This window comes from Balaenoptera physalus (genome assembly GCF_965194825.1).
Source record: "Balaenoptera physalus genome assembly, chromosome: 5".
NCBI lineage: Eukaryota > Metazoa > Chordata > Mammalia > Artiodactyla > Balaenopteridae > Balaenoptera > Balaenoptera physalus.
The window spans coordinates 73,899,184-73,913,759 of NC_138884.1; the positions used below are offsets into that span (position 1 = coordinate 73,899,184).

Genomic DNA, 14,576 nt, shown 5'->3' on the forward strand with positions numbered 1-14,576 from the left:
AATAAATTTACTTTATTTATTTTTTTTTGGCTGTGCTGGGTCTTCGTTGCTGCGTGCGGGCTTTCTCTAGTTGGGGCGAGCAGGGGCTACTCTTCATTGCGGTGCGCAGGCTTCTCATTGCGGTGGCTTCTCTTGTTGCGGATCACGGGCTCTAGGCGCATGGGCTTCAGTAGTTGTGGCACATGAGCTCAGTAGTTGTGGCTCGCAGGCTCTAGAGCGCAGGCTCAGTAGTTGTGGTGCATGGGCTTAGTTGCTCCACGGCATGTGGGATCGTCCTGGTCCAGGGCTCGAACCCGTGTCCCCTGCACTGGCAGGTGTATTCTTAACCACTGAGCCACCAGGGAAGCCCTAGCATGAACTTCTTAGTAGTCCCATGTTCTCTGTCAACGTGTACACTCTAGCTCCCTTCTCACTAAATAAGTCACTGTAGGATAAATGGTATTTTAAAATGCAACTTGTCAAAACTTTGTAGATCTCACTTTCATTGGGTTTCAAAGTGAATACTATTGACATCTTGGGGAAGGTAGTTCTTTATGTGCATCCTTCATCCCCAGATATGAAAGGCCAGTAGCAACTTCCCAGCCCCATCCCTCATTGTGATAGTTGAGAAAAACCCCTGACGTTTCCAGACCCACCCTCTAGAGGGCGGTAACTTCCCAAGTTGAGAAAATGATTGGTAGTCGATTTCTAGTTTATTTTGGAGAGAGTGAAATACAATTAATTTTACAAGTTAAAATTGTGACCATTATATTTCTATCTACTGTTTATAGTTTGGAGCTAGGCCTGAATCTTTAGATAAAATGAAGAAAATATGGTAAACTTAGCATTTGTGGAAAAATACAGAATCCAAAAACTGATGCTGTATTTACCCTGAAAACTTATAATGTATTTTAGAAAGCAGAATATTTCTCCTGCCTTATCTTCTCTCTAGGCTTTTAGACCTCTCAACCAGCAAAGATTCCATTTTTAAATGTTTGTAACTTATATTCTCAGGTTTTTCTTACCTGTAAAATTCAATGGTTATGCTTTGACTGAGGCATATCTAAAAATGTTCCAAGGTATTTTGCTAGCAACTTCAAACAGTGCAATTTACTAAGTAAGTTTCAGTTTCCCTGGTTGTATTAGTCTCTTTGGGTCATCATTTTCTCATCTGTAAAATGGGGGAATGACAGTAGATATTTCAGTCCTAACATTTTATGATTCTCAGCAAAAACAGGCAGGAAAGCCAGGAAACAGTGGTTACAATACCTCAGACAGAAAAGGCCCTCAGACCTCAGACAACTGTGCCTAGACAGTTGAGAACTGGTGCTAGGATCTGCTACTAATTTACACCACATTCTGCCAACCTAATGCAGCCCAGGATCACTGCTGTTCTATCCAATTGACCCACAATGGATTTTGGTTTAAGAAAGTTCTCTTACTGTGTTGGTTTCTGAGCATATGTCAGCTTACTGATACTTCTTAATCCATTGATCTTAGTGTGAAGAGTGCCCTTCCATCATTAATCATTTACACTATGGCAGCATGCAGGAACTAGTAAAGAGTAGAAATTAATGGCAAGGTGTCAGTACCGCCCCCTCATGTCCACAGAACAGAGGTTGTTTTGAGGGGCTAGAAAATGATTTAGTAACTTTATACCAGTTGGTTCTGCGGCCTTGTTGTGTTCAGCATGTCACCCCTTTTGTATTCATGACACCTTAAAAGAAAGAAAATATGTGCCATCAAAGAGTTTTTTGACTTCTATGTGATATTAAATATGCATTTTTATTTTTTAAAGTTCCATCATATCTTTCTTCCCCTCTTTAAAACAGCATTTTCTTCAAAGTTACTGAGACAAAGTGAAGTTTAAACATTTTGCATTTTTAATCACCATAAACAGCAAGCCCTACTAATCACTAGGTCTTTACTGTGTAGTTCCGCAGAGTCTAAATTTGTTTATGTTACTTGCAACAATTCCCATGACAACCAAGGAAAAGTGGAGCACAGATGCAATCCTGTGTGCTTGTGTTTCTTGATCACTCAGACGCTTTTTGCAAAATGGAAATCAAGGCTAGTTTCCTGTAGATGACTAACTTGGAGCTCCAGCTGTGCCGGACATGGCAGAGCTGTTATTCACCGAGTAGGCACCCAGCACTGAAGCTGAGGCGAGCTGTTTTGTAGATGGCCTCTGATCATTTACCCTGGCTTCCCTCCCACTTGGCTCTGTCTTGTGGAGCAATAGAATCATTTCCATTCTTTCTCAGAATGTTCCATTTTCTCTTGGCTGCTCTCTTCCTCCCCAGGGGATTGTTTTCTCTCAACTGTCAAAGAGTAATGCTTAAACAATAAAAACAAAACTTCAGACTCATGTGAATCCAACAGATAGCACCTCTGTGTGCTCTTAATGTCTCTGTCATGTTGTCTGCCCCACTGATGCCCTGTAGTGGGTGGGAATGGCTAAAGATTAATATTTTAACATCATGTAGGAATGATGCCTCACTTTTCCCCTTCATGTCAAAGACCATCGATATTCTCTCATTTAATACAGGAGTTTCATGTTCTGATTATTAAGTCTAGACCATCCTTAAAACACTGTTTTGCAGAAGCTTCCTTTTGCTTCTCAAACAATTCTCAGAATTTACCTTCTGGCTAATCAACCTAGCGAAAGAATTTGGTCATAATATTCTCACTGGTAGGTGCAATAGGTATGATGCTTAATCACAGACAGTCAGTACCTCTGGCCAGTAACTGTGGTAAATCTGAGAAAACTGAGGCCACACACAAAGACACACATGCTAGAGAACACGTCATCAGGTGATTTTGGACATGAGAGACTGCCAAGATCCTTTCTAATTTTTCAGTAAGTTTCTCAAAAATAGCCAGCATTCAATGCATGAATGAATGAATTAGGAGGAAGAGGTGAGTTTTTTGTTTTGGAAGTGGGTTTTTGCCTTCCCTGAAAAATAGCAATAGAGCAGACTTAAATTTGCTTAGTAACTTCACTTTTCTAGGGTTTCTTCCTGTACTGCCTAAAGACAGTACCTCAGGACAGTTGTATGTGAGACTATTCACAGCTGCTATGATCATGATAGCCCATATAGCTTCTTTTTATTCCTTTACATTCTTATACTAGTAATAATAGCTAACTCTTGTTTAAGCATGCACAATGAGCCTGGCACTTTTAAGCACTTTACATTATTAACTGAATCCTTACAACAATCCCATGCAGGTGGTATTGTTATTACCTGCATTTAGAGATGAGGAAGCTAGGGAACATGTAACCAGCCCAGGGTCACACAATGAAGGAGTGATGGATCTCTGATTCAAACAAACCCAAGCAGTCTAGTCCCAGCACCCTGTGGGTTTGTTTAATTATACAGTAAAACTGACTTTTTTTTTCCCTTTCTATGTACAGTTCTATGGAGTTTAATATATGAACAAGTTAATTAACAACCACCATAATCAGGATACAAAACAGTTCCACCAGCACCCAGGTTTTAACCACCACACAATACTTCCTCTATATATTAGAACCCATTACAAGGCTAAAGGCGAGAAGGCGAGAACTTTTCAACCTTTAGAGGAAAACGTGTTACCTTACAAAAGAAAAGCAACCCACTTTGAAGACCAAAGGTTTTGACACAATTTCCTTGGAAACCCTGTGTCACTGCCACTTAGTTCTCTTTCTGTCTTCCTTTGAACCCTCCCATATACAATTCCAGCCTGAGAACATTCCTCAGAGCTAGGGTGTGTGTGTGTGTGATGTGCTGCACCCTTGCTGTCTGACGTCAGCAATGCTGCCCAAACCTAAAGTGTCTCGCTGTGATTTTCATGCTGTCTTACCATCTCAGGTAGTTTTAAATTGAAAGTGCTTTCATGGCTGGCTGGGAATCTTTTCACATTGCTAGTGAGCTTTGTCAAGTACCACGGACAGATCACAGCATGAGTGGAGATCCTGACCCACAATTCTGATTAAGAAAATAGGAAGGGCTTCCCTGGCGGCGCAGTGGTTGGGAATCTGCCTGCCAATGCAGGGGACACGGGTTCGAGCCCTGGTCTGGGAAGATCCCATATGCCGCGGAGCGACTGGGCCCGTGAGCCACAATTGCTGAGCCTGCGCGTCTGGAGCCTGTGCTCCGCAACAAGAGAGGCCGCGATAGTGAGAGGCCCGCGCACCGCGATGAAGAGCGGCCCCCACTTGCTGCAACTAGAGAAAGCCCTTGCACAGAAACGAAGACCCAACACAGCCATAAATAATAAATAAAATAAATTTAAAAAAAAAAAAAAAGAAAAAAGAAAATAGGAAATTACATACACAGGAAATTTGGAATGCAAACATCCAAAGAAATATACCAGTAAAGTATCCTAAAAAAAAAAAACTGATATAAAGTCCTGATCCTGATGCTTTAAAAAGTGGAGTCATCTGCAGTTACAGAGCCAGAAGAGAGGTCAGCAGGCAGCAGCTTGACTTCTACATTTGTGCCTATAGCTGTGCTGGAAAATATGTTCTACTCAGAATTTACTGCTTCTCATGAAGGTCTGTACTTGATCTGAGAACAAAACCATTGATGGAGCTCTACCCACCACCAGTCCCTCCCATCAGGAAACTTACACAAGCCTCTCAGACAGCCTCATCCACCAGAGGGCAGACAGCAGAAGCAAGAACTACAATCCTCCAGCCTGTGGAACAAAAACCACATTCACAGAAAGATAGACAAGATGAAAAAGCAGAGGACTATGTTCCAGATGAAGGAACAAGATAAAACCCCAGAAAAACAACTAAATAAAGTGGAGATAGATAGGCAACCTTCCAGAAAAAGAATTCAGAATAACGATAGTGAAGATGATCCAGGACCTCGGAAAAAGAATGGAGGCAAAGATCGAGAAGATGCAAGAAATGTTTAACAAAGACCTAGAAGAATTAAAGAACAAACAAATAGAGATGAACAATACAATAACTGAAATGAAAAATACACTAGAAGGAATCAATAGCAGAATAACTGAGGCAGAAGAATGGATAAGTGACCTGGAAGACAGAATGGTGGAATTCACTGCTGTGGAACAGAATAAAGAATGAAAAGAAATGAAGACAGCCTAAGAGACCTCTGGGACAACATTAAATGCAACAACATTCACATTATAGGGGTTCCAGAAGGAGAAGAGAGGGAGAAAGGACCAGAGAAAATATTTCAAGAGATTATAGTCGAAAACTTCCCTAACATGGGAAAGGAAATAGCCATCCAAGTCCAGGAAGCGCAGTGAGTCCCATACAGGATAAACCCAAGGAGAAACATGCTGAGACACATAGTAATCAAATTGGCAAAATTTAAAGACAAAGAAAGATTATTGAAAGCAAGGGAAAAACGACAAATAATATACAAGGGAACTCCCATGAGGTTAACAGCTGATTTCTCAGAAGAAACTCTACAAGCCAGAAGCAAGTGGCATGATATACTTAAAGTGATGAAAGGGAAGAACCTACAACCAAGATTACTCTACCTGGCAAGGATCTCATTCAGATTCGATGGAGAAATCAAAAGCTTTACAGACAAGCAAAAGCTAAGAGAATTCAGCACCACCAAACCAGCTCTCTACAACAAACGCTAAAGGAACTTCTCTACCTGGGAAACATAAGAGAAGAAAAGGACCTACAAAAACAAACCCAAAACAATTAAGAAAATGGTAACAGGAACATACATATTGATAATTACCTTAAACGTGAATGGATTAAATGCTCCAACCAAAAGACACAGGCTTGCTGAATGGATACAAAAGCAACACCCATCTATATGCTGTCTACAAGAGACCCACTTCAGACCTAGGGACACATACAGACTGAAAGTGAGGGGATGGAAAAAGATATTCCATGCAAATGGAAATCAAAAGAAAGCTGGAGTAGCAATACTCATATCAGATAAAACAGACTTTAAAATAAAGAATGTTACAAGAGACAAGGAAGGACACTACATAATGATCAAGGGATCAATCAAAGAAGAAGATAGAACAATTATAAATATATATGCACCCAACATAGGGGCACCTCAATACATAAGGCAACTGCTAACAGCTATAAAAGAGGAAATCGACACTAACACAGCAATAGTGGGGAACTTTAACACCTCACTTACACCAATGGACAGATCATTCAAACAGAAAATTAATATGGAAACACAAGCTTTAAATAGACACAATAGACCAAACAGATTTAATTGATATTTATAGGACATTCCATCCAAAAACAGCAGACTACACTTTCTTCTCAAGTGCGCATGGAACATTCTCCAAAATAGATCACATCTTGGGTCACAAATCAAGCCTCAGTAAATTTCAGAAAATTGAAATCATATCAAGCATCTTTTTTGACCACAACTATGAGATTAGAAATGAATTACAGCGAAAAAAGCGTAAAAAACACAAACACATGGAGGCTAAACAATACATTACTAAATAACCAAGAGATCACTGAAGATATCAAAGAGGAAATCAAAAAATACCTAGAAACAAATGACAATGAAAACACAACGATCCAAAACCTATGGGATGCAGCAAAAGCAGTTCTAAGAGGGAAGTTTATAGCTATACAAGCCTACCTCAAGAAACAAGAAAAATCAAATCTCAAATAAACAATCTAACCTTACACCTAAAGGAACTAGAGAAAGAAGAACAAACAAAACCCAAAGTCAGCAGAAGGAAAGAAATCATAAAGATCAGAGAAGAAATAATGAAACAGAAACAAAGAAAACAAAAGCAAAGATCAATAAAACTAAAAGTGGGTTCTTTGAGAAGATAAACAAAATTGATAAACCATTAGCCAGACTCATCAAGAAAAAGAGGGAGAGGACTCAAATCAATAAAATTAGAAATGAAAAATGAGAAGTTACAACAGACACCGCAGAAATACAAAGCATCCTAAGAGACTGCTACAAGCAACTCTATGCCAATAAAATGGACAACCTGGAAGAAATGGACAAATTCTTAGAAAGGTATAGCCTTCCAAGACTGAAGCAGGAAGAAATAGAAAATATGAACAGACCAATCACAAGTAATGAAATTGAAACTGTGATTAAAACTCTTCCAACAAACAAAAGTCCAGGACCAGATGGCTTCACAGGTGAATTCTATCAAACATCTAGAGAAGAGCTAACACCCAGCCTTCTCAAACTCTTCCAAAAAATTGCAGAGGAAGGAACACTACCAAACTCATTCTATGAGGCCACCATCACCCTGATACCAAAACCAGACAAAGATATTACAAAAAAAGAAAATTACAGACCAATATCACTGATGAACATAGATGCAAAAATCCTCAACAAAATACTAGCAAACAGAATCCAACAACACATTAAAAGGATCATACACCGTGATCAAGTGGGATTTATCCCAGGGATGCAAGGATTCAATATATGCAAATCAATGTGATATACCATATTAACAAATTGAAGAAGAAAAACCATATGATCATCTCAATAGATGCAGAAAAAGCTTTAGACAATATTCAACACCCATTTATAATAAAAACTCTCCAGAAAGTGGGCATAAAGGGAACCTACCTCAACATAATAAAGACCATATACGACAAACCCAAAGCAAACATTATTCTCAATAGTGAAAAACTGAAAGCATTTCCTCTAAGATCAGGAACAAGGCAAGGATGTCCACTCTCACCACTATTATTCAACATAGTTTTGGAAGTCCTAGCCATGGTAATCAGAGAAGAAAAAGAAATAAAAGGAATACAAATTGGAAAAGAAGAAGTAAAACTGTCACTGTTTGCAGATGACATGATACTATACATACAGAATCCTAAAGATGCCACCAGAAAACTACTAGAGCTAATCAATGAATTTGATAAAGTTGCAGGATACAAAATTAATGCACAGAAATCTCTTGCATTCCTATACAATAACAATGAAAGATTAGAAAGAGAAATTAAGGAAACACTCCCATTTACCACTGCAACAAAAAGAATAAAATACCTAGGAATAAACCTACCTAGGGAGACAAAAGACCTGTATGCAGAAAACTATAAGACACTGATGAAAGAAATTAAAGATGATACCAACAGATGGAGAGATATACCATGTTCTTGGATTAGAAGAGTCAAGATTGTGAAAATGACTATACTACCCAAAGCAATCTACAGATTCAATGCAATCCCTATCAAATTACCAATGGTATTTTTTACGGAACTAGAACAAAAAATCTTAAAATTTGTATGGAGACACAAAAGACCCTGAATAGCAAAGCAGTCTTGAGGGAAAAAAACGGAGCTGGAGGAATCAGACTCCCTGACTTCAGACTATACTACAAAGCTACAGTAATCAAGACAATATGGTACTGGCACAAAAACAGAAACATAGATCAATGGAACAAGATAGAAAGCCCAGAGATAAACCCACGCACCTATGGTCAACTTATCTACAACAAAGGAGGCTAGGATATACAATGGAGAAAAGACAGTCTCTTCAATAAGTGGTGCTGGGAAAACTGGACAGCTACAAGTAAAAGAATGAAATTAGAACACTCCCTAACACCATACACAAAAATAAACTCAAAATGGATTAGAGACCTAAATGTAAGACCGGACACTATAAAACTCTTAGAGGAAAACATAGGAAGAACAGTCTTTGACATAAATCACAGCAAGATCTTTTTTGATCCACCTCCTGGAGTAATGGAAATAAAAACAAAAATAAACAAATGGGACCTAATGAAACTTCAAAGCTTTTGCACAGCAAAGGAAACCATAAACAAGACGAAAAGACAACCCTCAGAATGGGAGAAAATATTTGCAAACGAATCAACGGACAAAGGAGTAATCTCCAAAATATATAAACAGCCCATGCAGCTCAATATTAAAGAAACAAAGAACCCAATCCAAAAATGGGCAGAAGACCTAAACAGACATTTCTCCAAAGAAGACATACAGATGGCCAAGAAGCACATGAAAAGCTGCTCAACCTCACTAATTATTAGAGAAATGCAGATCAAAACTACAATGAGGTATCACCTCACACCAGTTAGAATGGGCATCATCAGAAAATCTACAAACAACAAATGCTGGAGAGGGTGTGAAGAAAAGGGAACCCTCTTGCACTGTTGGTGGGAATGTAAATTGATACAGCCAGTATGGAGAACAGTATGGAGGTTCCTTAAAAAACTAAAAATAGAATTACCATATGATCCAGCAATCCCACTACTGGGCATATACCCAGAGAAAACCGTAATTCAAAAAGACACATGCACCCCAATGTTCATTACAGCACTATTTACAATAGCCAGGTCATGGAAGCAACCTAAATGCCCATCGACAGATGAATGGATAAAGAAGTTGTGGTACATATATACAATGGAATATTTACTCAGCCATAAAAAGGAATGAAATTGAGTCATTTGTTGAGACGTGGATGGATCTAGAGACTGTCATACAGAGTGAAGTAAGTCAGAAAGGGAAAAACAAATATCGTATATTAACGTATGTATGTGGAACCTAGAAAAATGGTACAGATGAACCAGTTTGCAGGTCAGAAGTTGAGACACAGACGTAGAGAACAAACATATGGACACCAAGGGGGGAAAGCCGCGAGGGGGGGCAGTGATGAATTGGGCGATTGGGGTTGACATGTATACACTGATGTGTATAAAATTGATGACTAATAAGAACCTGCCAAAAAAATAAAAACAAAAAAAAAACATTGATGATAAAGGAGAAAAAAAGAAGTTCATTAAGTTTCTTATCAAAGAAATGGAGATGATTAATTTAAAAAATTTCTGTAGTTGTATTTTAAGTAAACTAATGTAATGTTAAAAATAAATAAATAAATAATAAATAAATAAAGTCCTGATCCTATTAGTGACATAGACCTAGTCCCTATTTATTCGCAAATCAAATAGCTTCAAAAACCAAATTAATTTGGCCCTGAACTTGTTTAAATGGCCTTGCCTTTCTGCTTGAGCATTCATCCTGTTTCCTGTTCCTTTTCACATCTTAACTGATTTTCACTAAAAGGGGATCTTAGTTGCCCAACTAAAAGCTTTCTATTATCTCCAGTTTTCTCAACATTTAACATCTAGCCTAAAGAGATTTCTCACTTTCCACTGTTCACTTTAAACTTTATGGTTAAATATTCAACTGGAATAAAAATTAGAGAAATGGTGACTACTTTCCCTTAAATACTAGATAGAAGATATATTTTACTGAAACACTTGCTAAGGAAAATGTCTTTTTCACTGGATGAAAAAGCTATTATGTAAAGTTAATTCCAAGAAATGTACTGAAAATTTACAGCATGGGAACTTGGATGAGACTATTCAACAAAAGAAAACAATGCTTAACAGTCCCACTTACCCACTAACTCCCCCATTCAGCCTGGCTTCAATCAGTTCTAGGTACAGTTGCTCATTTGTCAATTGGAAATGCTTCTTTTTTAACTAGACTGAGGGCACAATTAGGTTTGTATCCACATCTGTTGCTGAATAACTAACCACCCCAAAACTTAGTGACTTGAAACAAGCTTCTATTTGCTCTTTAGTTGGGCAGTTTAATCCGGGCTCAGCTCAGTGGTTCTCCCACTCTGTGGGGATATGCATTTGCAGACCTCACTCCATGTCAGGAGCTTCAGCTGGGATGGCTGTAATAACTTGGAAACCTGGGCCTTCTTCCATGGGTCCCTCTCTCTACCTAGAATATCGTCCTAAAGTAGGCCAGTTCAGGCTTGTTCACAAGATCATTGAGTTCAGAAAAAGCATGAGAGTAGAAGCTGCAAGGCCTCTGAAGCTCAGAGATCATGCAGTGTCACTCTGCTGCATTCTACTGGTCAAAGCAAGTTGCAATGACAGCACAGACTCAAGTTGATTGGAAGGGCTGCAAAGAATCTGTAGCCACTTTCATCCATCACAAGGTTTCAGCACGTTCATCCCCTTGAGGAAAATGCAGTATAACATGCTATATATTCTGACCTATGTGAAGAGAATCCACTGTAAATTTATCAAATAAGAAATTTGATGCTGACTTAAATTTACCTCAGGAGTCAGATACATAGGGCAGCTCGTGACTGGAAAGGAAGGAACACAAGGCTGTGGGATTTTGATTTCATCATGAATCTTTCAGGAATAGTGTTTTAACTGTGCGTGTATTACTTTCATAAATTTAAAGTGAAAAAACAAATTCGTTCAGGTGCAAACCTAGGCAATCTCTACTCGCATCCTGACCCACCCTCATGGAGCACTTACACTATCAGAATGTTAAATCAGGAAGTCAGCTATCTGCATAGTCTCTGTTAGGGGAGGTAATGAGGACACAGAAATGAAGGAACTTAGTATCTCAAAGTAGTACCCTATTACTCTCCAAGGAGAAAGTAGGTTTTAGGCAGAATCCAAGCTTAGGATCCTGAGGCCCTAGAAACTCTTCCTTTCTTTTCCTGGCTCTACAACCAGGGAGAGGAGTGGAGTGACATGGGGTTGAAAGTGATTTCAGAATCCTTCTCTTAGCACTGGCTGCCTACCAGCATTTCTCCATCTCTGACGCCAAAGAAGGAGGCAGAAACCCACGTGGAGACATTTGTTGCTCTCAGCACTTCCTGCTGTCTAGCGTGGAGAGCCTGTTGTTGTATGTCTCCACCACTCCCTATGGATTCTGAGAGACCAGGAGACAGGCACCTGATGCCAAGTGCCTGTAACTCAAGTGATATTCTAATAAATGGATCAAATGGGACAAATTTCTGGGCCTACAATACAGCAGGCTCACAGGGCCCAAGAACCAAGGACGTTTCAAAATAAATGTTGTTCTTCTCTTTAAATTATGATATGTTCTTCTGTTTTCAAATAGCTACCCACAAATCAAAACTACAATGAAGTATCACCTCACACCGGTCAGAATGGCCATCATTGAATACTCCACAAACGGGACTTCCCTGGTGGCGCACTGGTTAAGAATCTGCCTGCCAATGCAGGGGACATGGGTTTAAGCCCTGGTCCAGGAAGATCCCACATGCCACGGAGCAACTAAGCCCGTGCACCACAACTACAGGAGCCTGCGTTCTAGAGCCTGCGAGCCACAACTACTGAAGCACCCGCGCACCTAGAGCCCATGCTCAGCAACAAGAGAAGCCACCGCAATGAGAAGCCCATGCACCACAAAGAGTAGCCCCCACTCACCGCAACTAGAGAAAAACCCACACGCAGCAACAAAGACCCAACACAGCCAAAAATAATTAATTTTTTTAAAAACCCTATAAACATTAAATGCTGGAGAGGGTGTGGAGAAAAGGGAACCCTCCTACACTGTTGGTGGGAATGTAAATTGGTACAGCCACTATGGAGAACAGTATGGAGGTTCCTTTAAAAAAAAAAAAAACTAAAAATAGAACTACCGTATGATCCAGCAATACCACTGCTGGGCATATACCCAGAGAAAACTCTAATTCAAAAAGATACATGCACCCCAATGTTCACAGCAGCACTATTTACAATAGCCAAGACATGGAAGCAACCTAAATGTCCATCGACAGAGGAATGGATAAAGAAGATGTGGTATATATATATACAATGGAATTATTACTCAGCCATAAAAAAGAATGAAACAATGCCATTGGCAACAAGAAGGATGGACCTAGAGATTATCATACTAAGTAAAGTAAGTCAGAGAGAGAAAGATAAATATCATATGATATTGCTTATATGTGGAATCTTGAAAAATGATACAAATGAACTTATTTACAAAACAGAAATAGAGTCACACAGTAGAAAAACTTATGGTTACCAAGGGGAAAGGGGAGGAAGAGGGGAAGGGATAAATTGTGAGATTGGGATTGACATATACACACTATATAAAATAGGTAACTAATAAGGACCTACTGTATAGCACAAGGAACTCTACTCAATACTCTGTAATGACATATATGGGAAAAGAATCTAAAGGAGTGGAAATATGTATAATTGATTCACTTTGCTCTACAGCAGGAACCAGAACAACATTGTAAATCAACTACACTCTAATAAAAAATTTTAAAAATACTAATTATTTAAAAAAAAATAACTACCCACATAATATAGTCGCTTATCTAAAAATGCCAGCTTATGCTATCTCAGAACCGGGCATAAGTAGAATCAGGGAACAACTGCATTAACCCACTTTACAGTTCATCTCAAAAAGGTGAAGTTCATCTCATTACTGCTAGTAAACTTCTCATGATCGTCAGTAAATATAAACTGGTTAGATGTTATGACAGAGAAGGCTGCATAAAGAGTGACCTCTAGGGGCTTCCCTGGTGGCGCAGTGGTTGAGAGTCAGCCTGCCAATGCAGGGGACACGGGTTCGGGCCCTGGTCTGGGAGGATCCCACATGCCGCGGAGCGGCTGGGCCCGTGAGCCACAACCACTGAGCCTGCGCGTCTGGAGCCTGTGCCCCGCAACGGGAGGGGCCGTGATAGTGAAAGGCCCGCGCACCGCGATGAAGAGTGGCCCCCGCTTGCCGCAACTAGAGAAAGCCCTCGCACGAACCGAAGACCCAACACAGCCAAAAATAAATAAATAAATAAATAAAAAAGAAAAATAACAAGTGACAAGTGTTGGCAAAGATTTGGAAATATTAAAAAAAAAAAAAGAGTGACCTCTATATCATGTTAATATAATTAATACATTATCATAAGTTGAGAGCATTCAGATTAGGCTGAAATCCTTTTCACCACCACTCCTAATTGCTCCTTGAATTTATTACAGCACCCATTTCCCCACATAAAATTCTTCACTTAATCAGAAAAGCAGTGTAACAGACCTGCCACTTCCTACTTGTGTGACTTCAGGCAATTGGCTTCTCTGTAGGAAGCAAAGTGGGAATAACAACCTACTTTTTAGGGATGTTGAGAGGATTCAGAGTTAATGGGATGTGCTTAGAAGAGTGCCTGGTACTTAGAAAAGGACTACTCCTAGATGCTAACGCGGGATCTCCAGTTCTGTGCAAAATGTTTCCCAATTATTTCCGGTGTCCCCAGGGTTGGCTCCCGTGGGTCGTGAATAAGGCCAGCCTGCTCTTACGTGAAATCAGCCATTTCCTTCCTCCCCAACAACAGCTCCCTTCAGTGGAATTTCATACTTGTGCACACAGGACACAGAGCAGAAACATGCAAGTCTCACCACTCCACTGCTGCTGCTACTAACCTACAGAAAAATCATGTTCATTAGTGTCCCTACCAAAGAGGCTATCTCAGCACTTCTAACACACTACTGCAGATTCCTGCCCTTGCCTCTCTCTGGTCCCTGGGTACTGCAATCACTACAGCTACCTCTGCTACTGTTAACTGCAAGGCCTCATGCGTGCTACTAGGCAAACTTGCCTACCTTATTCTCAGTATCTGTAAGATGTGCTGTATCTCATCAGAAAAATCTTTGGTCTTAAACGAATTGAAAGGGGAAAAAACAAAAAAAAAAAGAAAAATCTTTATCCTGCCATGCAGATAAAACTCCTGCCGGGATCCCCACACTGGTCCACTAGACGTGGCAAAGTTCCAGCTACCATTGTAGCTCATGCTCAAGCAGGAACCTCTGTCTTATTAACTTGCAATTCCTTAATATACCATCATATGGAGAATTCATTTCCC

General features: G+C 39.7%; 1 protein-coding gene across 1 annotated transcript in view; it reads left to right on the forward strand.

Moving 5' to 3' along the window:
* Window positions 1-14,576, forward strand: part of SPINK2 (serine peptidase inhibitor Kazal type 2) — a gene marked incomplete at its 5' end in the record, with an annotated part of 209,068 nt that overhangs the window by 83,538 nt on the left and 110,954 nt on the right.